Below are 25,446 nucleotides of genomic sequence, written 5' to 3'. Positions count from 1 at the left end.
CTAAAGCAAGTTCTTCAAACAGAAGAGGAGGAATATAAGAAAGAATCTTGGAGGATCAGGAAGGAAGAAAAAAACAACAGAAGGAGAACATGTACGTGTACATACAGTAGACAATCTCATGAGTTTCATAAATAATATTTGATGATGGAAACCAAAATTATAATACCATTTCATATTCGTCAATGTGGGGGAGGTGAAGGGTCATCAATAGTAGTAAGCTTTCCACACTCCATGTGCAGTGGTAAAATGTTGATAGCCATATACAATGATAATTCATAAACAGTGTTATATTTACTATAACACCCAGAGCAACCACTACAGAGGCTATTCAAGGAGATACACTCAAAAATACTGTAAACAGATCAAGATGAATTCTAAAATGGGTACAAGTAATCTATAGAAAAGTATGCAAAGAGAAACAGGAAAGCAGCGATAAACAAATAACAAAATGTCAGACTCAAGCCCTAATGTATCAATAATTACCTTAAATGTAAATAGTCTAATACACTGAATAAAAGGCAGACATTGGCCTAGTAGATTAGAACATGTGCCTCATTTACATGCTGTTTATAAGAAACTTACTTCATTGCCTTGTGGTCTGAAAAGGTATAGTTTTAATTATTTTAATTTTGTTGAGGTTTGATTTGCATCTTAGGATATGATCTATTTTGGATTATGATCCATGGGCTGATGAGAAGAATGTATACTCATTAGCTTTGGGATGATATGCTCTGTATATGTCTATTAAGCCCAGTTGTTCTAGGGTAGCATTTAAGTCTCTTGTTTCTTTGCTTAGTTTATGTTTAGAGGATCTGCCCAGTTCTGTCAGAGGGGTTGAAAGTCCCCAACTGTTATGGTGTTGTAGGATATCATATTGTTCAGACCTATTAAGGTACATTTCATAAATCTGTGAGCATTCAAGTTGGGTGCATATTTAGAATTAAAATGTCCCCTTGTATTTTTCCCTTGACCAGTGTGAAGTGAACGAGAAACTTACTTCAAATTCAATGACACAGGTAGGTTGAAAGCAATAGAAAAAGGTATGTATAGCATACTGTCATTAATAATACAAAAACAGGAATAGACTTATTGCTATCTGAGAAAGTAGATTTCAGAGCAACAAAAATCACTTGGGACAAAGCGAGACATTACATAATAATAAAAGAATCAATGCCCTGGGGAGATATAATGATCCAAAGTGTGTGCACACCAAATAACCGAGCCTCAAAATTCATGAAGCAAAACTATGAAAGGAAGAATAGAGAAGTCCACAGGTACAGATGGATGTTTCAACATTCCCCTGCCCCATATAATTTTGAGAAAGAAAATCAGAAAAAAAATAGAAAAGAGCTAAACAGTACAATTAGCTGATAGGATCTAATTGACACACAGGGAACACTGCTCCCCACAACAGCAGACTACACACATTTTCAAGTGCTCAGGGAATATTCACCAAGATACACACTGTCCTAAGCCAAGGAACAAACCTCAAAAATTTTGAAGGCATTAAAATCATCCACATTACGTTCTCTGAGCATAATGAAATCAAACTATAACTTAATAGGATAAAGAAAACAGGAAACCAAACACCAGACTCTGAATAATCCATGGTCAGGAAGCAGGTCCCAAAGGAAATTTTAAAATATACACAGAACTGTGTACAAATGTTCAGCTACTTTTCAAAGAAGCTCTTGAAAAAAAAATTTATTATGTGGTTTTATAAAATAATTTAAACATATGTACAGGCATATATAGATTTTTTTGAGACAGAGTCACACTCTGTTGCCCTGGGTAGAGTGCCGTGGACTCATCATAACTCACAGGAACTTCAAACTCCTGGGCTTAAGCAATCTTCTTGCCTCAGCCTCCTAAGTAGCTGGAACTATAGGCACCCACCACAATGCCTGGCTGGTTTTTCTATTTTTAGTAGAGATGGGGTCTCAGTCTTGCTCAGGCTGGTCTTGAACTCCTGAGCTCCAGCCATCCACCCACCTTGATCTCCCAGAGTGTTAGGATTATACGTGAGCCACCCACCGACCAATTTAAACGTATTTTATTATGTGATTTAAACGTTGGGGATTGTCAATCCAAGTATATAACTATCACTTTAAAAACAAAAATTGTTGAAAGCTGCTTTGATTTCCACAATTGTAAAGAGGTTCTAGAATAGAAGATATTTCTTTATAAAAATGGCCTGATTTGTTGATGAGATGGTCAGTGGGGGAGGGGGGCAGGGAGCATGTGGTTGGGGTGTGGTGCATGAGGCTCCACTTCCTCTGCTCTGATTCTAAACATTAGGGTCTCTTCTCACAGGGCCTGTCTCTTCTCTAGTCACACTCTCTCCACAAGTGACCCCATTCAGTTCCACAGCTTTAAATGCTGTCATATGTCAATAATTCTTTCTTAATTAGACAACTGGGGCTCTGAACCCCAGAGATGCTCATCTAACTATAGGCTTGACAGCTTGACACATCCCCTCCGATATCAAATGGGCACCATCCATAACAGGACTCTTGATTCCACCTTAAACCTGCTTCTCCCCGAGTCTTCTCACCTCCCTCATTCACCCAGCTGAGGGTTGAGTCACCTGGTCACTCAAGGCAGAATCCTAGCAGCCACCTGCATTTTCCTCACGTCCGAGACACATCGTACCACAGCACAGCAATCTCTGTAGATGCCCTGTCGTACACACCCAGCTCTCCTTGCCTTCTTCTTCCATCACTGCAGTCCTCCCTCATGCTGGCCTCTAGGACTGCAGTTACCGCCCACCTGCTCTCCTTTCCCTGCAATCCAGTCTCCACCAGGAAAAAGACCATTGTAGGGGGTGCCTGTAGCTCAGTGGCTAGGGTGTTTGCCACATACACCAAGGCTGGCAGGTTTGAACCGGTCTGGCCTGCCAAATAACAATGACAACTACAACAGAAAAATAGCCAAGCGCTGTGGCGGGCACCCCGTAGTCCCAGCTACTTGGGAGGCTGAGGCAAGAGAATTGCTTAAGCCCAAGAGTTGGAGGTTGCTGTGAGCTGTGACACCACAGCACTCTACCCAGGGCGACAGCTTGAGACTCTGTCTCAAAAAAAAAAAAGGGACCATTGTAAACAACATAAAGCAGATGATGCTACTCTCTGCTCACAGATTTCCAGTGGCTTCCCATTAAGTTAACATTTGCCTATTGTGTCTCCTTTGACTAGAATATGTATTTTATGAGAGCCAATTCCTTTCTGTCCTGTTCACTGCAGTGCTCTTGGGACCTGGCTCTCAATGGGGGCTTCCATAAATACTTGTTGACTGAACAAAAAGTGAGCAGGGTTTGAGGAGGGCAACGGCAGTCATAACCATGAAATAAACTCTCTTGGGAGTCTGTATCAGAGTGCGGTGACGTGACGGTTATGGGCACATATCATCTGATCACAGCAATGTAAAAATAATGTGTGCACAGAAAGAGTGTGTGGAAACAAAACATTTTTAACAACGTCACCTTTGAATGACGTCTTCATGCATGATTTTCCTCCTTCTTCCCTTTAAACTTTTCTTCTTTAAAATTAGTGTAAATAATTTCTTGATGGAGAGAACTGAAATGAGCTTTATTTTCTGTAATTCACGCATCAGGGCTCTCCCTGAATGATTCCAGTGTCTCTGACTAGTCCATTTCCTAATCCTTTCATCATCTTTCAGGCCCTTTGCAACAGAATCTCTCTCACCCATTAATACCCTCAAACATTTTCATGTATACATTCGTGCACACTATTCTGTAGGTTGGAACACTTAAAGAGAGGACTTTTAAGGACTTCTGTCTTTTCATAGACAGTGGCACAGCGCTAACGTGCTCAAACATGGTAATAAAGTCCTGATTTTAGAAATAAGTCCTAAAGAGAGCCGGAGAGATTCCGATGAGAGTATAAAAGCCGGCAATTATTAATAATTCCTAAATGAATGCCTAAGAAACTCTAATGTGTTTTGCATGTTTCCTCGTTTTGTAAGTGGGCTTGAATGAGTTATGTTATTCACACTTCTCAAGTGTGAATCTTAGCTAAAGTAGACTTAATTATGTTTAGGCCAAGTACTATGAAAGCAACGCAGTACTCAGAAAGTAATCTGTGGAAATTAACGAAACACATGTAGTGCTACAAACATGAGCTTTTGTCTTCAACAAAATATCAGATATACTGGTGCTGGGAACACGAGTGTACACAGTTTTGCCTTCCATCGGCAGTGACCCCAGTGAGGGTGGTGACATATTCATTTCAGAAATATATGTCAGAGAGGAGAAACAGACATGTTTTAAGAGCAGTTCCATGCAGGGGCAGAGGTCCGAGCTGGCTCTGGGGGTGGTCTCGTGGCCACCTGGGCAAATCAGGTTTCTTGCCAGTTCTGGAATTGGTTCACTGCCAGGCATCATTAGATGAGGTTAAAAAAGAGAGGGAGGGAGGAAGGGCAGGTCACATTGTCTGGAGAATCTGGACAGGGTGGACCCTCGTGTACACGGGGGCCTGGCAGAGCCAAGGTGGAGTCTGAGCCCATCCATCCAGCAACTTCCTTTGCTGCCATCAGCCCCCACCACCTGTGAGGTCTGTTAGGCATCTGCCAACTCGTGCCCTGTCTCTATAAGTTGCATAACCCATACATATTCTATGGATTTTGTCAAAATCCATTTAAAAATACCAAGAATAACCCCTAAAGTAAACTGTGGACTTCGATTGATAATGCTGTGTCAATGTAGGCTCGTCAATTGTAACAAATGCGCAGTACTCTGGGTGGGATGCTGCTGACAGTGGGGGGGGAGGGTCTATGCATCTGTGGGGCGGAGGGCATTTGGGAGATCTCTGCACTTTCCTCTCAATTTTGCTATGAACCTAAAACTTCTCTTTAAAAATAAAGTCCACTAAAAGCAAACCCTCTGTAGTAAAAGACTCACACACACAGTTCAGTTAGAAAATGGATAAAAGACACAAAGAGACATTTCACAAAAAAAATATACAAATAAGCATGTGAAAAGATATTCATTATCATTGGCCTTCAGGAAAATGCAGCTTGAAAGTGCTATAAACCTGTTAGAATGACGCAAATAAAAAATCGTGACAACACCAAACGCTGCTGGGGGTGCTGTGAACCTGGATCACTTGTACGTTGATGATGAGGATCTCCAGTGGCACAGCCACTCTGGAAAGCAGTCTGGCCGTTTCTAATAAAGTTAAAAAGTGCACTCTTGGGCATTTATCCCGGAGAAATGAAAACTCGTGTTTACACAAAACCCCCTACGCCAATGCTCATGGCAGCTTTATTTATAATGGCCAAAAACGGGGAACAACCCAAATATCCCTCAGTGGGTAACTGGTTAAACAAAGTGTGGTGCATCAACGTCATGAATGTAACAGAGAGGGACTCAATACTGACACGTGCAACCGTTTGAATGAACCACTTGATGAATCTAAGGCAGTGTCTCTCGACCTTTCTTATCTCACGGCACCCTTGAACCTATGGTTAAACTTCCATGGTACACTTAAATTAGGTTGATTTTTTTTTTTTTTTTTTTTGTAGAGACAGAGTCTCACTGTACCGCCCTCGGGTAGAGTCCCGTGGCGTCACACGGCTCACAGCAACCTCCAACTCCTGGGCTTAAGCGATTCTCTTGCCTCAGCCTCCCGAGTAGCTGGGACTACAGGCGCCCGCCACAACGCCCAGCTATTTTTTGGTTGCAGTATTGGCCGGGGCTGAGGTTTGAACCCGCCACCCTCGGCATATGGGGCCGGCGCCCTACTCACTGAGCCACAGGCACCGCCCAAATTAGGTTGATTTTTTAAAAGTTTAAAAAATGGGCAGTGCCTGTGGCTCAAAGGTATAGGGCGCCGGCCCCATATGCCAGAGGTGGCGGGTTCAAACCCAGCCCCAGCCAAATACTGCAAAAAAAAAAAAAAAAGTTAAAAAAAAAAAGAATATACTTATGTGCTTTAAACTTTTTTCAAAAAGAATTTATTAATGATTTTTAATTTTTTCACAGCACTCCTAAGACCCTCTCATGGCACACCAGCTAAAAATTACTAATCGAGGAGATATTATTCAGAATGAAAAAGTCAATTCCAAAAAGTTACATATTATATAATTACATTTATATAATTTGGTTAAAGTAAAAAAAGTGGAAAATGGGTTAGTGGTTGCCTGAGGTCAGGGACAGACAAGTCATGGGAAGAAAGTGTGTGTGTCTATAGTAAGCCAACAGATGATTTCTCACAGCGAGGAAGCTGTTCTGTGTCTTAAATGTGGTTGTGCACACACAACTTACATCAGTGATAACATTGCATAGAACTAAATGCTCACACACACGTGAGTACAATTAAAACTGAAGCAATGTAAGATCAGTGGATTTTTTTAATGTGAATATCCTGGTTGTGGTATTGTACTGTAGTGTACTGTGGGAGGAACTGGGTAAGGTGCTTCTGTGTTATCCTGAATAAGAATCTACGACTATCTGAACATGTTAAATTTGCTTTAAAAATGGGTCAGTCACCTCCACCTAAATGTTTATCACAGCACAATCAACCCATGTGCCCATCAATTGATGAGCAGATAAAGAAAATGTAGGATGCACCGTGGAGTACTACACGGCCATGAAAGGAAGAAAATAGGCTGAGCACCGTGGCTCATGCCTGTAATCCTAGAACTTTGAAAGCCGAGGCAGAAGGATTGCTTAAGGTCAAGAATTTGAGACCAACCTGAGCAAGAGCAAGACCCTGTCTCTACAAAAAATGGGCCTGGTGGTGTGTACCTGTAGTCCCAGCTGGTTGGGAGGTTGAGGCAGGAGGATTGAGTAAGCCCAAGACTTGAGGTTGCAGTGAGCTATGATGATGCCACTGAACTCTAGCCAGGTCAACAGAGACCTGGTCTCAAAAAAAAAAAAGAAAGAAAGAAAATAATGTCTTTTGCAGCAAGTTGGTCGAAACTGGAGACCATTATTCTAAGTATCTCAGGAATGGAAAAACTAACTAATACCACATGTTCTAACTTACAAGTAGGAGCTACACAATGGGTATATATGGTCATAAAGTGATGTAACTTATGACCAAACTTCTGCACATTGACTGCTACACTAGAAAACAGTTTTTTTCCTTTGGGACCACAGTGTTTTATTAAGTCAAGAGACATGTGAATTATATATGCTTCATGAGGCCCTTGGCTCAAAACTAGTATAAGCTAAATACAACTCACATGGCAGTTAACATGCTTGACCTCATAAAACCCTGTGGCCTCAAGGACAACTTTTTTTCTAGTGGGCAATGTCTTAAATAATTGTGTGTGATACTGATGGGAAACATGATAGGAGAGAATGCAGGGTGAAATCGTCATATCATGTGTTTGTAACAAAAAAGAGCTCTGCCATAACACGACCCGAAGAGATGGGAACACAAGTAGAAAACATCGAGTCAATAACTTTGTGCAGAAGTCAAAATTTTCCAGGCTCCTAAAAAAACCTGTGGACATCTTTTAATCTCTCTCTATATAAACTGGCACCTTCTCCAGGGCTGAGTTTTTAAAATTGAGTGTCAGATTATGTTATAAACATTCTCTAGGTTAACAAAACTCTTAATAACCAATTTTAGTGTCTTTACCATGGTCAATGAAGTAGATGGATCACCGTTTTCTTAGCCATCAGTTATGTGGGTTACATGCTGAGTTTTTCTATCCGTGGTATTTATTATGTTCTTACATGAGATTCCCATGAGAATTACCAGATGTAAAAGAATGAACATCTTGATGTAATACGAAGCATTTTTTTATCCAAATTTTTTTTCCAAAGGTGTTGTGTAAATTTACATGCCTTAGAAGAGAGTTCACCACAGAAAGACCTTTCCAGAATCCGGTGGTTTACATTTAAAAAGAAACATGTGTTAATTTAGTAACAAGAATGTGATATCCCATAGTTCTTTTAATGTGAATTTCCTTGGTTGGGAGGTGGTTTCCTTGGTTTTGTCCTCTGTGTCTGTTAACAATTTGAAGCCCTTTTTGAGAATTGTTCGTGTCCTTGGAGTAATACCTATGAATGATTCCATATATTTCATGAACTCTGTAAAATTCCATTAAGAAGCCAAATGGTAATTTACTTCATCCTTTTTCTGCTGTGGATGTGGGTTGTTTACAGATTCCATTATTATCTATTGATTTTTGTATTCATACAATGGATGTTAAAACAGTGGCTTCTGGCCAAGCGAGGTGGCTCAGGCCTGGAATCTCAGCACTTTGGGAGGCCTCATTGATGATCGCTTAAGGCCAAGAGTTTGAGACCAGCCTGGGCAATATAGTGAGATTCCCATCTCTACAGAAAAATTTAAAAAATAGCAGAGAGTGGTGGTACATGCCTGTTACTCAGTTAACTCAGTAACACTCCCAGTTACTCAGGAGGCTGAGGAAAGAGGATCACTTGAGCCCAGGAGTTTAAGGCTGCAGTGGAACTATGATTACACCACTGCACTCCAGCCTGGGGCAACAGAGCAAGACTCTGTCTCAAATAAATAAATAAAATAAATAGGTGGTTTCTGTGTGTTAGTCACTGTTTCTATAGGCATGAACTAATCAGACAAAGAGACTACCTTCAAGGAGCTTACATTCTTCAGCAGGCAGTGGAGATAGCCCCTAAGGATAAGCATATGATGTCAACAAGACCTAAGTGCTGAGGAGAAAAATAAACAGGGCCAGGGGAATGGAAGCAGGTGGAGCTATTTTATAAAGAGTGTTGAGAGAAGGCCTGGTTAATGAGAGACCAGAAAGAAGTAAAGGAGGAAGCCAGGCAGCTATGGAGAAAGTATTGCAGTCTGAGGGTATAGAAAATGCAAAGGGCCCTGAGGCAGGCGTTAGAGAAAGAATAGGAGGAAAGGAGAGATGGTCAGAGAGGCCAGCCAGGGACCAGATTCTGCTGAAAACAGGTGGGAAGCCATTGCAGGACTCGAGGCATAGAAGTGGCGTGATGGAGATGATGCAGCTTTTCATAAGGCCCACTCTGGCTGCCGCATGGAGGAAAGATGGCACGAGGTCATGGGGAAGCAGGGAGTCCAGTTAGGTCATTGCCATGTTCCAGGTGATGGTGTGGGTGGGGAGAAAGTGGTTGGATTCTAGATATAGTTTGAAGAACAGATTGGTGGGTTGATTGTGGAATGTGAGAGAAAGAGAGAAACCAAGGATGACTCAAAGGTTTTGTTGACTGAAGGTACTCTTCATTTAGAAATAGAAAGCTATGCATTTGCTCCATAGCACTCTTCTTGGATATAGTAAGTTTGAGATGATACTTGAGTGGAGGACAGATATCAAATGGGTGGTGAGCTGGAAGTCTGACTCTCCCATAAGAGGCCTGGGCTAGGAGTTGAACTCAAAGGCTTAGTACCTCCTAGGGGGTGGGGGTTGAAAGAGAGGAGCAGAGATCTGAGGGCCAGGCCCTGGCCCCTCCATCAGTTCCCGGGTAGGATGATGAAGAACCCATATGAGAAGCAGCACCAGGATAAGAAGAGAGCCAAGTGGTGGGGCACCCTAGAAACCAGGGGCACGGAATTGTTTCAGGGAAGACATGGTGGGAGAGCAAGGCTGGGAACCATGCCCAGGGTTAAGCATGGATGTTGGCAGGGCCCTAAGGACAGCTGGCACGGAGTGATGAGAATGAATTTGAGATCAGAATGGAGATCGGGAGGACATGGGGACAGAGACTGGAGACCCCTATTTAAGGAATATGACCATATAGGATAGCCAAGGAACAGGGCTATAGCTCACAGAGGATGAGCTGCAAGAGAGTTTTTCTTCTTTTTTTTGTTTTAACTGGGAAATAATTTAGCATGCTTGCACACTCATGCAGAGAGGGGAGAAATTATGATTTGGAAAAAAGAGCAGACAGTTGATGGTATGAAGTCCTTAGGTAAGAGAGGACATGCCAAGTGCCCAGGTGGATAAGGCAGGGAGGTGGTCGGCTCATCCATGGAAACAGGAACAGGCAGAGTGTCTGGGCCCAGATTCAAGTGAGTTAGCTGGTTTGCTGGTGGAAGCTTGAAGAAGTTCTTTTCCAGTTGCTCCTATCTTTTCGGTGGAATAAGAAACAAGTCCCTTGGTGGGTTAGAGGAGAGAGGAGGTGTAAACATCTGTCCAGAAGAGAGAGTGAGGATATGAGCGGAGGACAGGGGGCACAGGCACCACTTGAAGTAGAGGGTGAGGATTTTAGATCAGGCCTGTCTGCTGGCTCTGTGATTTTCCTTAGCCCCATTCAGCTGCTTAGTTGCAGGTGTGCAAGGAGTTGGATTTCATCAAAATTGGGGTTTTGGCCAGGCAATAATGATACAGGGAGAAAGAGCCAGAGATTGTAAGGGACAAACAAAGGAATGATAGGTCCTACCGGAATCTTAGCCTGGTTGAGGAGGCAGGAATTTAGAGGGTCGATGATAATGATCCCCATGGACAAGAACTTCCTTCACATCCACATCTTTAGACGAGAGTCACAGCAGTGCCCACAGAAGCACAAATTTAAAGTGAGGAAAGTTTAGGACAGATAATTTGAAAAATTAGTTATCTTTTTTTTTTCCATTTTTCTTATACTTTAATAAGGGGAATATTTTCAACTTAGGTTAAAATAAAGAATGTAAAGTCTCCATCGTTTTTGTGGCTGAATAGTATTCTATAGTATACATGTACCACAGCTTGTTTATCCATTCCTGGGTTGATGGGCATTTAGGTTGTTCCCACATCTTGGCAACTATAAATTGAGCTGCAATAATCAATCTAGTGCAAATGGCTTTATGATAGAATGATTATTTTTCTTTTGGGTTGGTGCCTAATAATGGGATTATGGGATCAAATGGAAGGTCTAATTTGAGTTCTTTGAGGATTCTCCATACTTCTTTCCAAAGAGTCTGTATGAGTTTGTAGTCCCACCAACATGTAAAAGTGTTCCCCTTTCTCCACATACACACCTGTATCTGCAACTTTGGGACTTTGTGATGAGGGCTATTGTCACTGGGGTTAGGTTATATCTCAGGGTGATTTTGATTTGCATTTCTCTGCTGATTAGGGATGATGAGTGTTTTTTTCATGTGTTTGTTAGCCATTTGTCTGTCTTCCTCAGAGAAGGTTCTGATCATGTCTCTTGCCTAGTGATAGATGGGATTGTTTGCTCTTTTTTTGTTGATTAATTTGTGTTCTCTATAGATCCTAGTTATCAAGCCTTGTAAGATTCATAATAAGCAAATATCTTTTCACATTCTGAAGGTTGTCCATTTACTTTAATGTGTGTAACTGCACAGAAGCTTTTCAATTTAATTAAGTCCCATTTGTTTATTTTTATTGCTATTGCAATTGCTGCTGAAGTCTTCTTCATGTAATCTTTCCCCAGGTTGATATCCTCAGGAGTTTTCCCCACATTCCTTTTAGGGTTTTTATGGTCTCATGTCTTATATTTAAATCTTTTATTCATTTTGAGTCAATTTTTGTAAGTGGTGAATGGTGTGGGTCCATTTTCAGTCTTTTACATGTGGTTATCCAGTTCTCCCAGCACCATTTATTGAATAGTGATTCTTTCCCCTAATGTATGCTTTTGTTTGATTTATCAAAGATCAGATGGCTATAAGAAATTGGTTTCGTGTCTTGGTTTTCTGTTCAGTTCCATATGTCTATGTCACTATTTTTGTGCCAATACCATGTTGTTTTTTATTTTTTTTATTTTTATTTTTTTTTTTTATTGTTGGGGATTCATTGAGGGTACAATAAGCCAGGTTACACTGATTGCAATTGTTAGGTAAAGTCCCTCTTGCAATCATGTCTTGCCCCCATAAAGTGTGATGCACACCAAGGCCCCACCCCCCTCCCTCCCTCCCTCTTTCTGTTCCCCCCCCATAACGATAATTGTCATTAATTGTCCTCATATCAAAATTGAGTACATAGGATTCATGCTTCTCCATTCTTGTGATGCTTTACTAAGAATAATGTCTTCCACGTCCATCCAGGTTAATACGAAGGATGTAAAGTCTCCATTTTTTTTAATGGCTGAATAGTATTCCATGGTATACATATACCACAGCTTGTTAATCCATTCCTGGGTTGGTGGGCATTTAGGCTGTTTCCACATTTTGGCGATTGTAAATTGAGCTGCAATAAACAGTCTAGTACAAGTGTCCTTATGATAAAAGGATTTCTTTCCTTCTGGGTAGATGCCCAGTAATAGGATTGCAGGATCAAATGGGAGGTCTAGCTTGAGTGCTTTGAGGTTCTCCATACTTCCTTCCAGAAAGGTTGTACTAGTTTGCAGTCCCACCGGCAGTGTAAAAGTGTTCCCTTCTCTCCACATCCACGCCAGCATCTGCAGTTTTGAGATTTTGTGATGTGGGCCATTCTCACTGGGGTTAGATGATATCTCAGGGTTGTTTTGATTTGCATTTCTCTAATATATAGAGATGATAAACATTTTTTCATGTGTTTGTTAGCCATTCGTCTGTCGTCTTTAGAGAAAGTTCTATTCATGTCTCTTGCCCATTGATATATGGGATTGTTGGCTTTTTTCATGTGGATTAATTTGAGTTCTCTATAGATCCTAGTTATCAAGCTTTTGTCTGATTGAAAATATGCAAATATCCTTTCCCATTGTGTAGGTTGTCTCTTTGCTTTGGTTATTGTCTCCTTAGCTGTACAGAAGCTTTTCAGTTTAATGAAGTCCCATTTGTTTATTTTTGTTGTTGTTGCAATTGCCATGGCAGTCTTCTTCATGAAGTCTTTCCCCAGGCCAATATCTTCCAGTGTTTTTCCTATGCTTTCTTGGAGGATTTTTATTGTTTCATGCCTTAAATTTAAGTCCTTTATCCATCTTGAATCAATTTTTGTGAGTGGGGAGAGGTGTGGGTCCAGTTTCAGTCTTTTATATGTAGACATCCAGTTCTTCCAACACCATTTATTGAATAGGGAGTCTTTCCCCCAAGCTTTCTTCTTGTTTGGTTTATCAAAGATTAGGTGGTTGTAAGATGTTAGTTTCATTTCTTGGTTTTCAATTCGATTCCAAGTATCTATGTCTCTGTTTTTGTGCCAGTACCATGCTGTCTTGAGCACTATGGCTTTGTAATACAGATTAAAATCTGGTATGCTGATGCCCCCAGCTTTATTTTTGTTATAGAGAACTGCCTTAGCTATACGGGTTTTTTTCCAGTTCCATACAAAATGCAGAATCAATTTTTCCAAATCTTGAAAGTACGATGTTGATATTTTGATAGGAATGGCATTGAATAGGTAGATTGCTTTGGGAAGTATAAACAATGTTGATTCTTCCCATCCATGAGCATGGTATGTTCTTCCATTTGTTAATATCCTCTGCTATTTCCTTTCTGAGGATTTCATAGTTTTCTTTATAGAGGTCCTTCACCTCCTTCGTTAGGTATATTCCTGGGTATTTCATTTTCTTTGAAACTATGGTGAAGGGAGTTGTGTCCTTAATTAGCTTCTCATCTTGACTGTTATTGGTGTACACAAAGGCTACTGACTTGGGAACATTGATTTTATATCCTGAAACATTACTGTATTTTTTGATGACTTCTAGGAGTCTTATGGTTGAGTCTTTGGGGTTCTCTAAGTATCAGATCATGTCGTCAGCAAAGAGGGAGAGTTTGACCTCCTCTGCTCCCATTTGGATTCCCTTTATTTCCTTGTCTTGCCTAATTGTATTGGCTAGAACTTCCAGCACTACGTTGAATAGTAAAGGTGACAGAGGACAACCTTGTCTGGTTCCAGTTCTAAGAGGAAAAGCTTTCAGTTTTACTCCATTCAGTAAAATATTGGCTGTGGGTTTGTCATAGATAGCTTCAATCAGTTTTAGAAATGTGCCACCTATGCCTATACTCTTCAGTGTTCTAATTAGAAAAGGATGCTGGATTTTATCAAATGCTTTTTCTGCATCTATTGAGAGGGTCATGTGATCTTTATTTTTGCCTCTGTTAATATGGTGGATAACATGTATGGACTTGCGGTATGTTAAACTGGCCTTGCATCCCTGGGATGAAGCCTACTTGATCATTATGAGTGACTTTTTTGATGATGAGGTGTAATCTATTGGCTAGGATTTTGTTGAGAATTTTTCCATCTATATTCATGAGTGAGATTGGTCTGAAATTCTCCTTTTTGTTTGGGTCTTTTCCTGGTTTTGGTATCAGGGTGATGTTTCCTTCATAGAATGTGTTGGGGAAGATTCCTTCTTCCTCAATTATTTGGAATAATTTCTGCAGTACAGGAATAAGCTCTTCCTTGAAGGTTTGATAGAATTCTGGAGTGAAGCCATCTGGACCAGGGCATTTTTTGGTTGGAAGATTTTTTATTGTTTCTTTGATCTCAGTGCTTGAAATTGGTCTGTTCAGGAGCTCTATTTCTTTCTGGCTGAGTCTAGGGAGAGGGTGTGATTCCAAATATTGATCCATTTCTTTCACATTGTCAAATTTCTGGGCATAGAGTTTCTGGTAGTATTCAGAGATGATCTCTTGTATCTCTGTGGGATCAGTTGTTATTTCCCCTTTATCATTTCTGATTGAGGTTACTAGAGATTTTACTTTTCTATTCCTAGTTAGTCTCGCCAATGGTTTATCTATTTTATTTATTTTTTCAAAAAACCAACTCCTTGTTTCATTAATTTTCTGAATGATTCTTTTGTTTTCAATTTCATTGATCTCTGATTTGATTTTGGATATTTCTTTTCTTCTACTGAGTTTAGGTTTAGATTGTTCTTCTTTTTCCAATTCCATAAGATCTCTTGTGAGATTGTTGATGTGCTCTCTTTCCGTTTTTCGAATGTACGCATCTAAAGCGATGAATTTTCCTCTCAAAACTGCTTTTGCAGTATCCCACAGGTTTTGGTAGCTTGTGTCTTCATTGTTGTTATGCTCAAGGAAGTTAATGATTTCCTGTTTTATTTCTTCCTTCACCCATCTGTTATTCAACAGAAGATTGTTTTATTTCCATGTCTTTGGGTGGGGTCGAGCATTTTTGTTAGAGTTGAGTTCCACCTTTAGTGCCTTATGGTCTGAGAAGATACAAGGTGAAATTTCAATTCTTTTGATTCTGTTGATTTTTGTTTTGTGTCCCATGATATGATCAATTTTGGAGAATGTTCCATGGGGTGATGAGAAGAATGTATATTCTTTATCTTTGGGATGGAGTGTTCTATATGCGTCTATCAAGCACGGTTGTTCTAGGGTCTCATTTAAATCTCTTATATCCTTGTTTAATTTCTGTTTAGAAGATCTGTCCAGCTCTGTAAGAGGAGTGTTAAGGTCCCCTGTTATTATGGTATTATCAGATATCATATTGCTCAGACTGAGTAAGGTCTGTTTCAAGAATCGGGGAGCATTTAAATTGGGTGCATAAATATTTAGAATTGAAATGTCTTCTTGTTGTATTTTTCCCTTGACCAATATAAAGTGACCATCTTTGTCTTTTTTGACTTTAGTTGCTTTAAATCCACATGTATCTGAAAATAAGATTGCAACTCCTCTTTTCTTCTGAATTCCATTTGCCTGAAAAATTGTCTTCCAACCCTTCACTCGGAGCTTTAATTTGTCTTTTGAAGCCAGGTGTGTTTCTTGCAGACAGCAAATGGATGGCTTGTGTTTTTTAATCCAGTCAACCAGTCTATGTCTCTTCAGTGGGGAATTCAAGCCATTAACATTTATTGAGATAATTGATAAGTGTGGTAGTATTCTATTCATCTTATTTTGTGAGAGTCCATTGCTTAGTTTTATCTTTTGCATCAGTGTGGAGGGTAGGTTCTGTCCTTTGATTTCTGAGTTCTTACTTTGCTGCTGATCCATTGTGGTGGTCACTGTGCAGAACAGGTTGAAGTATTTCCTGTAGAGCTGGTCTTGTTGTGGCGAATTTCCTCAATTCGTAATGTTGTGGCGAATTTCCTCAATTCCTCAGTTCGTTTGTATATCCGTAAATGATTTGATTTCTCCATCAATTTTTAAGCTTAGCTTAGCAGGGTACAGAATTCTGGGCTGGAAATTGTTCTGTTTAAGTAGATTAAAGGTAGATAACCATTGTCTTCTTGCTTGGAAAGTTTCATTAGAGAAGTCTGCTGTCACTCTGATGGATTTGCCCCTGTAGGTCAACTGGCGCTTACTCCTGGCAGCTTGCAGAATCTTTTCTTTCGTCTTGACTTTGGACAGGTTCATCACAATGTGTCTTGGAGAAGCTCGGTTAGAGTTGAGGCAACCTGGGGTCCGATAGCCCTCTGAAAGCAGTGTGTCAGAATCTTTGGTGATATTTGGGAAATTTTCTTTTATAGTATTCTCTAGTATGGCTTCCATTCCTCTGGGGCATTCTTCTTCCCCTTCTGGAATTCCTATAACTCGTATGTTGGAACGCTTCATAAAGTCCCATAATTCTGACAGTGAACGTTCTGCTTTCTCTCTCTTCTTTTCTGCCTCTTTTACTATCTGAGTTATCTCAAAAACTTTGTCTTCTACCTCTGAAATTCTTTCTTCTGCATGGTCTAACCTATTGCTGATACTTTCCATTGCATCTTTAAGTTCCCTAATTGACTGTTTCAGTTCCTTCAGCTCTGCTATATCCTTTTTATATTCTTCATATCGTTCATCTCTTATTTGATGATGTTTTTGAATTTCCTTTTGGTTATTTTCCACTTTATTAGCAGTTTCCTTCATTGTTTCCATCATTTCTTTCATTGTTTTCAACATGTGTATTCTAAATTCCCTTTCTGTCATTCCTAACATTTCTGTATAGGTGGAATCCTCTGCAGTAGCTACCTCATGGTCCCTTGGCGGGGTTGTTCTGGACTGGTTCTTCATGTTGCCTGGAGTTTTCTGCTGATTCTTCCTCATGAGTGATTTCTTTTATCTGTTTCCTTGCCCTAATTTTCCTTTCACTTCCTCTTGCTCTTTAAGTTCTCATGCCTGTGGACTAAGGGTTACAGGACCAGAAGGGTGAGAAGGTTGAAGAGCAAAAAAGGGATGAACGAAAGGAGGACTGAGTGATAAGAAAAAAAAAGAAAAATAGAGAAAGGAGAGGGGGTGGGTAAAAGGAATATTGACAAAAAGAAGAGAGGCACAGAAAGAGGGAGACAGAGCAATATAGGTGTACAGTAGGGTACTTTGACACAACCTTAAAAAATAACCCACCTTCTGGGGGTGCCCAGTTGGGTGGTTCCCTTGAGGTCAGCAGCTCTTTGCTAACCTGATCAGACACAGTACCCCTCCTCCACCAAGTAGAGAGGAAAGACAAAAATGCTATAAATCAAACCAAAACAAGCAAACAGAAAACTTTAGGGGATAAAATTGGGTGGAAAACCAAGTAATAGCAGTAGAAACACTAACAAAAATGAAGTTCTAATTATTGAAATAGGCAGCAATGGGAAATTATAATTAAAATAGAAAAATTGAGAAAGAAAAAGAATCTTTATGGAAAAGGTTGAACTAAAAAAACAAAACAACAATCAACAACATCAAGATAAACAAAAAAAACAACCAAACCAAAAAAAAACACAACCAAAAACAAAGCAGTATGTATATGTTATTGAATATTGTCTGGGCAACACGTGGTCTTCTGGGGTATGAGATGTTAATCACAGTTCTGATACGACTGGAGGCTGCTAGTTTCTCAAACCCCAGCAGGTAGACACCTTAAATCTCTCTTCAGCCCACTTAAAAGGCAATTTGAACTTGTTCATTTGCTGAGCAGAAGCTTTCCCAGGGAAGTGCTTGTCGCTGGAATCACTGCTGAAGTGGCTATCCACTTACCCTGTGTGCCAAAACTGGTCTCCCTGTGCCCCCGAGGGTTAGGGCTGCAAGGCGGCTCAGACCCCGCCCTTAGGCTACTTGGTCGCTGGGTTACCAGCTCCCACCTGATTCTAGCTCTGCGACCCTGAGGGCGGAGCTTGCTGGGGCAGATCGCTCACAATGGCTGCCTGTGACCCAGAGCCAAACACTATTAGCTCCGTCTGGCTCAGCGGCTCAGACTGGGGCCCTAGACAAAGGCCAAAGTTCTCCGCACTCCCGCTCAGGCTCTCCCCAAGGCAGTTCAGCTGAGTGCCAAGTCCAAAGACACCAAAACAGTTCATAGGTAAGGCCTTTCTGGTTTGCAGTCTCGCTGCTACTGAACTTACAGTTGTGGGCGGGTTTAGACGGATTGAACACACGCAACCACTTGCCGGTTTTCCACTGTTTTAGTCCTCCTCTTGGGGTCCAGAAGTCTCTTGCTGACTCCCTGTATCCTCTCAGGGGTGATGATAGGCAGATCTCACGAGCCAGAGATGCCTGGAGTCCTATCTCCCCAGACTCACGGTGCCCAGATGCAAGGAAGCTGTTACTCGGCTGCCATCTTGCTCTGCCTCCCCCAAAATTAGTTATCTTAAAAGAGCCTTGTTAACTTTTTATTAATTTGATTAAGCAAAGTCTGGACTTTGCTAAGACATCTCCCAGGAATAATGCACTTATTAAAAAGAGTAGTAATACTTTAGGCATTGAATTTTGCTTATTTCTCTGTTTGGGAGAAGAAGAAAAATTTCTCTTCAAGCTGTCTGAACAACACGGTGGTCCAGGCCTCACTCTGCCAACTAAATGGGCTCAGGAGAGACTCTGTTGTACAGCTATCCAGGTCTTTAGGGGAGACTGGCAGCTGCCTCAGTGGTGAGATGTCAGGCAGTGTAAACGACCCAGTCCCCAGTGAGCAAACAACAAACTCCTGCCCTCCTGTAGCTTCCAGTCTGGTGGGGAGAGAGGCAATAACACAACTGATAAGTAAAGTACAAAGTTGTTCAGAGTATTTTCGGGGTGGGGGTTGGGTAGCCTCATTGGATGTGACTTTCTGTAAATACTCAAAGGAAGTAAAGGAATGAGCCTGTGAACATCTGGGGAAGAGTGTCCCAGGCAGCAGGAAAAACAGATGCAAAGGCAGCCATGTCCCTCGTGTTGTTAAAGAGACCACTGACATTGGAGCAGGTGGAGGGAGTGGCTCTTTTCTGGTCTGTGTGGTGGCAATGAACTTGTAGAGGGCGAGGGCAGAAACCGAGAGAGCTGCAAGGAGACCCCTGCAGTTAAGCAGGCAGAAGCCGAGAGGGTTTCAGAGGACAGCATTATGGCCATTTGCTGCTCTGTGCACTTCTCATTCAAGGTTTGCAGTGACCTATAGGACTTCAAGACAAGAGAAGTCTAATTAATTGGAGAAGTCTGACAAGTTCTCCCTCAGGAATATACTTGGTGAACAAGGAAAAAAGAAAATAGAGGCCTCAGGAAGAAAGGGGGTTCCAGGCAGAAAGGGGGTCAAAAATTAGAGTCCAGGAATGTGAGAACTAAGTTTGATTTCTTGATCCTTGCAACTTCTCCATATTTATTAGCTTTGAACCCTCTATGTATTTTCATGCAGTGCTGAGCAATAACAACTAAAATGCCTCGCGAAGATAGCAAGGAATGGTGACGTCCAAAACCCTGCAACTTTCTTGTAGCCAGGCTGGCATGGGGGAGGGGAATCACAAGAAACTGGAGCCATAGTGACAGCTCTGAAGTGCTGGTGCTGTGAGGTGAGAAGAGGCAGTGGCTATTGATGACAGCTCTCCGGAAGCCTCTAAACTATCCAAGAGTGACAGAAAGCACTTTTCCAAAAACTGCCCATCTCTAAGAAGCCATGCAATGCTACTCCATCTTCACAGAAGAGTCACAGGCGTCTCAGTGAACACCTGTTGCATTTTGCATTGGACTGCAAAATGAGGGGAATTTAATTTCATCACACTTTTGCTCATTCATAAGCCCAGGTTTTGGGTTTTTGGTTTTGTTTGGTTTGGTTTGCAGTTTTTGGCTGGGGCTGGGTTTGAACCCACCACCTCTGGCATCTGGGGCCAGCACCCTACTCCTTTGAGCCGCCGGGGCCGCCCACACAAGTCCATGTTTTTGATCAAATGGTTCAGGGAGTTAAGCGCACTCATGAAATGGTTTCTAGATGCTGCAAGCACATCTATTAATAAGTCGGTTGGAAGAAGGGCAAGGACTCAGCTGCAAATGTGGAATTAGTAGGGTCTCTGGGAACTTTTACTCTGAGAGTGGTCACTCTTGATGGTGACTTGATTCTGTTAAGAGCTTCACAATCCATCAGAAATGGAATATCTGAATGTAACAAGCAGAGAGATAAAATTAGTAATCAAAAAGCTACCCACTGAGAAAAGCCAAGGCCCAACTTCCTTCCCTGGTGAATACTATAAACGGTTGAAGAAAAATGAACGCCAATTCTTCATAAACTCTTCAAAAAAGAGAAAAGGAGGGAATGCTTTCCAACTCACTCTATAAGACCAGTATAACCCTAAAACCTGACAAAGATATCACAAGAAAGCTACACACTAATATTTCGTGAATACAGATGTAAAATCCTAGCACACCAAATCCCTCAACATATAAGAAGGATTATAAACCATGACCAAGTGGGGATGTATTATTTAGGGTTCTCCAGAGAAACAGAATCAATAGGATGTATGTATGTGTATGTATACATGTACATTTTATATAAGGACATTTATTATAAGGAACTGGCTAATGCAATTCAGGAAGCTGAGAAGTCCAGACATAACACAGCCAAAGGGCTACCAGTCCAAGTCCAAAGGCGGGATAAGAAAGCTGTACTAGTTCAAAGATAGTGAGGCAGAGGGCAGGCACCATGGCTCATACCCATTCTCTCAACACTGGTGGACTGCCTGAGCTCAGGAGTTTGAGGCCAATCTGAGCAAGAGCGAGACCCCATCTCTATTAAAAATAGAAAATTAGCTGGGCATTCTAGCCAGTACCTGTAATCCCAGCTGCTTGGGGGCTGAGGTATGAGGATGGCTTGAGCCCAGGAGTTTGAGGTTGCTGTGAGGGATATGATGATGCCACAGCACTCAACCCAGGGTGAAAGACTGAGACTGTGTCTCAAAAAAAAAAAAAAAAGTGAGGGAGAGAAAGAGAATTCTTTCTCACTCAGCTTACTGTTCTACTCAGGCCTTCCACAGATCGGATGTGGTCACCCACACTGGGGAGGGCAATCTGCTGTAGGTTGAGGAGCCTCAGTCAGGATGGCAACTGTAAGTGGCCCTGTGAAGGAGGAATGGAATGATGCCCAGCAGGTGAGTGTGAGAAGGTTCAGAGGTTGATGAAAGCCTCCTCGGATTCTTGTGGAAAACTGGTCCTTTCAGAGAATATCCTTTCTGCTCATAGGGTGGTCCTTAAATGTCCATGAGCAGACAGACTCCTATTGGCTGAATTCAGGGATTGAAGATGTCTCCTTAACTGCAAAATAGTTCCTTAGACCCTCACTGAAAGAACTTTAGCAGGTTAGATTAAAGTTTTGGTTTCTGTAAGTAAGATAATGTCTCCAGGAGAGACGGTTCACTGTGGTATGAAGGAAGTGATAATCTACCTCATGCAAAACATGGAGATAAAAATGGAAAGAGACTGGGTACCTCTGAGGACCCAAAGATAATCAAAGAAGCAAAGAGCAATGAAAATGAACAGTGTTGACCTTGACCCCTCTAGGAGGGAGTCATAAATAAAGGATGATCCCTCACCCTTGGATAAGATTTTATACTTGATAATGTATGTGCGTGATTTCATCTGGTCTTTATAAATAACTCAGCAAAATAAGCATGAATGTGATTCTCACTTTCAGGGAAGAAAGTAGAACATAATGATCACCCAAGGCCACCCTGCTGTTCCATGTACAGCCCAGGTCTCTAAAATCCAAATCATGTGTCTTTCGGCCACATTAATGTGGAAGGAGTTTGTCTACTTTTCCCCAGACAGAGATTTCAGATCTCACCTAGTTTGCTTTAATATAATAATTCTTTAAAAATAATGGTAAAGAAATTTCTTAGCTCAACTGAAGAGAAGAAAAATGATAAGAACTCCTTTTATTAATTCATCATTGCAATGCTTACGTTCGTTTCTTGCCCCCGAAGACCTCAACCTATGGAGGATGTACAGATTGTCATGCCATGAGCCTGCACTTGAGAATTTGCAGTTTTGACTCAGGCCCTTGTTGCAGGAACCAGGTTTTGACAAATGAATTAAAGCAAGTTTCAGAACTGGCCCTTGCTGAGGGGGGCTTTGATTGAATTACTACAAATCCTAGGAGAAATGCTAATGATATTAGCATTTGTGCTGTTCAGAGTCAACAGGAATCTGCCTTACCCGAGAGTACCTGCGACGGTGGCCTGAAAGTGGGTCAGGGATTTTTTTAAAAGATAAACATTCTTATATTTCCATATTAAACACTATGTAGGTCATCGCCTACCTAAGGGCTCAGTTGATATTGAAGATGAAAGAATCATCAGAACTGTATGTCTTTCTGGCACATGGGGTTTTGGTGGCTGAGCAAGCTGCTACATTAGATGCAGAGAGTGGGGTGTGGAGGAGTTGGGTGGGAAAAGAAGGAAGAGCATGCCAGTCCCGAGTCCTCTGTCTGACAAGAAGAGCTTACAGGGAATGCATGGAGCCCTCAAGGAAGGGTGCTGTCATAAAAAAGGAACCTTCAAACTTCATGAGCAAACACGAACTGCACCCCCCAAAACAGAGGAGGCTTTGGTCACCCGTCCAATCCTCCTTTGGCTGGCAAGGGGACCAGGAGCAGGCTGTATCGTGCCTAAAGAGGTGGGCGTTGAGCCAGAGATGCTGCTGAAGGAGGACTTGAACATTGTGCTTAACCGAATTAGAGATGCAATCGGGAATCTTTGTGCCTTCTGTATGTTGGATCCCTGACCCAAAGCCTGGAAGCTATCCTATTTAGGACTCTGGCACTGAGGATACCAGATGAGATTGAAGGACTTCAACGCCACACCTGCTAAATAGTTTTTCTGTGTTGGGGGGTTTCTGTTAAACTTCTATTAAAACACTTCAGTTCGAGAAAAGCCTTTCTGGGAAACAAAGAGAGGTGTGTCATTGTGTTTGTATCAAGGCATCTCAGGGGAAGTTTTTTAAATGCATACCTTAAAAGAGTCATACTTCTGGGGCGGTGCCTATGGCTCAGAGGGGTAGGGCACCGGCCCCATATGCCGGAGGTGGCGGGTTCAAACCCAGCCCTGGCCAAAAACTGCAAAAAAATAATTAAATAAAAAAAGAGCCATACTTCCAAGGAGCAGAAAAGATACGGCTTTGACCATGTGACTTTATTTCTCCAGGCCTCCTCTTAATTGCTACTGGGAAATGCAGTATTGGTCCTGTTTGAGCCATTAAAACATTTTTATTTGAATGTTGTTCCCATGGTGTCAGTTAAACTTGTCAGAGTCCTGAGCAGTCATTCATTTCCACCCCTAGGTACCATCCCTAAGTGTCTCCCAGGAAAGCTGCCAACAAGTGCGGCCACAGCACAGCCCTTGCTTCTCCGGCTGAGGCCCACCCTTAGAAAGCGCCCCCGGGCAAGGTTCCAAAGCCTGTAAGGGGAAACCTCTGGAGTAGCTGCTTCCAGCCAAAGGGAGGACATTTATGGGCTGGCCCTGCCAGAAAATTTTCTGAGATTTAGAAACTAAGACCTGGAACTAAGTCCTGTTAGGAAGGGGAAGCCAGGGAAGATGCTGCTGGCAGAAGGCTGGTGGAGCCTTGAGGAGGAGAGAAGCAGGAACAGGGCTGGGAGACAAGGGGCCATGGCTGGGGTTAGGGAGCCACCACTGTCCTGGGAACCCAGGCCAAGTGGGTGACAGGGAGAAGAATAGCCAGACTCCTGCACTCAGCCTTCTGGCCTATAAAAGTCCTTTCATCCTGTGTGCATTAATATGATTTAATAATAATAATTTTTAAAAAAGAAAAATAATCAGCCTATATACTAAAAAAAAAAAAGAAAAAAGGTCCTTTCGTCCTTATGGAGGGCAGTTCCTGCTCTGAGGCTGTGGGTCAGGGTCAGCGGCCAGCTCTCTCACTTCCACAGCCTTGCTGTGACTTTAGGTGAGGCTGCTTACCTCTTTTGTCCCAGGTCTTTCACCGGTAGGATGAGGAGGTAATTATAGCTTTCTGGCTATAGAGCAGTGATTTTCAACCCGTGTGCCACAGCACACTGGTGTGCTGCGAGAGGATCTTTAATTAAAAATCATTAATTAAATTATTTTTGAAAGAAGTTTAAAGGACAGTATAGTAAGTAAGTATGTAGACACAGAGGATCTTAGGGCAGAGATGGAGACCTTCCCAATCCCTGAATCCCCACAGCCTCTAGAGCTCAGGGCCCTGCAGGTGGCCCCATGGCCAAAAAAGTGTGGCAGATAGCTTGGCACCGCAGTGCATGTGAGCAGCACTGGAGAGAACCCAGGGTCTGGGGGGACTTAGCTAAGGGAAGTTCTGCCCACTGGCAACCTTGGCTGTAGGCCTTTGGTGACGGCTGTGAGTCCACGTGCTAAGAACTCTTGCTGATGTGGGCTTGGCCAGAATGCCTGGCTCCCACGCCAAGCCACAGTGGGCAAGTCATGGTGAGACTTCAGAAGACCTTTTCTGTTAAAGGAAAAGATTCTTTTTGGCACCTCATCACAAGCAGTTCTGATGAGAGGCTCAGGAGCCAACTGGGGCTGGCATCCAGACCTGGCTCTTCTGTAGGCCAACTGTGTGACCTGGAGATGGCACTGCCCTCATTGAGGTCCAAGGGGCCTCATTAACCAAATGGAGAGGTAGCCTGGCTCATCTCCAAGCTGCTCACGTGGTTACTGTGCCTATTGTGATAGTCCATGAAAATACATCTCGTAAACTACTTTTGGCTTTACTATGGAACAGTAAATACAGTCAATGAATGAACCCAATCCACCAACCAGGTATTTATAGCAGATCCATGAAGGGTTTAGTGTGGTTCTAAACACTTGGGGGCATTCAAGAGAAACTTTGCCCACACCTCAATGCTCAACCTCATAAGAAACTGCAGTACAGCTGGGATCCATTGTTCCTAGCTGATGCCAGGGTCTCTCCCAGTTCTATCACCCATGGCTTCATTTGAAACCCTCTGGTGCAAACTGATCTTAATACATGTGTTATTATGGAAGTTTTTTGAGATACACAAAAATCAAGAAATGTAAAATCTGCAAAGAAAGAATCAAATGAAGCCCTCCTAGCAACCTGCTAAGCCAAATAAGTTGAAACTTGCACAGGTGGATCAGAAAGGATGCTGTTATCTGTGTTTCTTGGAAGTGAAATAATGAACCATAGCACAGCCTGTGTCAAAACTCTCATAGTGACCCAGGTATCTAAATGCCATTCCCCTGCACGAGGAGCCAGGGCTGCCTTGAGTAATGGTTGATTCCAGGTCTGGCACAGGGAAAAACAAGATGAACCTCAATCTTCTTGTAATGCCAGAAAGTAAGGAAGCAGTTCAAGGTTGTCATAGATAATGTATAGAGGACTCAAGAGACAGACACCAGCTTGAAAATGCTCCCAGTGACCAAATATGGGACAATTTGAACATCGACACAAATCACAACTGTAATATATTTAACCCATTAAAATAATAAGA

The 25,446-nt window shown here is 42.0% G+C and overlaps 1 protein-coding gene across 2 annotated transcripts in view; it reads left to right on the top strand.

Moving 5' to 3' along the window:
• Window positions 1-25,446, top strand: part of LONRF2 (LON peptidase N-terminal domain and ring finger 2) — a 142,506-nt gene that overhangs the window by 88,820 nt on the left and 28,240 nt on the right. The window lies entirely within an intron of this gene.

This window comes from Nycticebus coucang, chromosome 4 (genome assembly GCF_027406575.1).
Source record: "Nycticebus coucang isolate mNycCou1 chromosome 4, mNycCou1.pri, whole genome shotgun sequence".
Classification (NCBI taxonomy): domain Eukaryota; kingdom Metazoa; phylum Chordata; class Mammalia; order Primates; family Lorisidae; genus Nycticebus; species Nycticebus coucang.
This window is presented reverse-complemented; position numbering and strand designations above follow the sequence as displayed.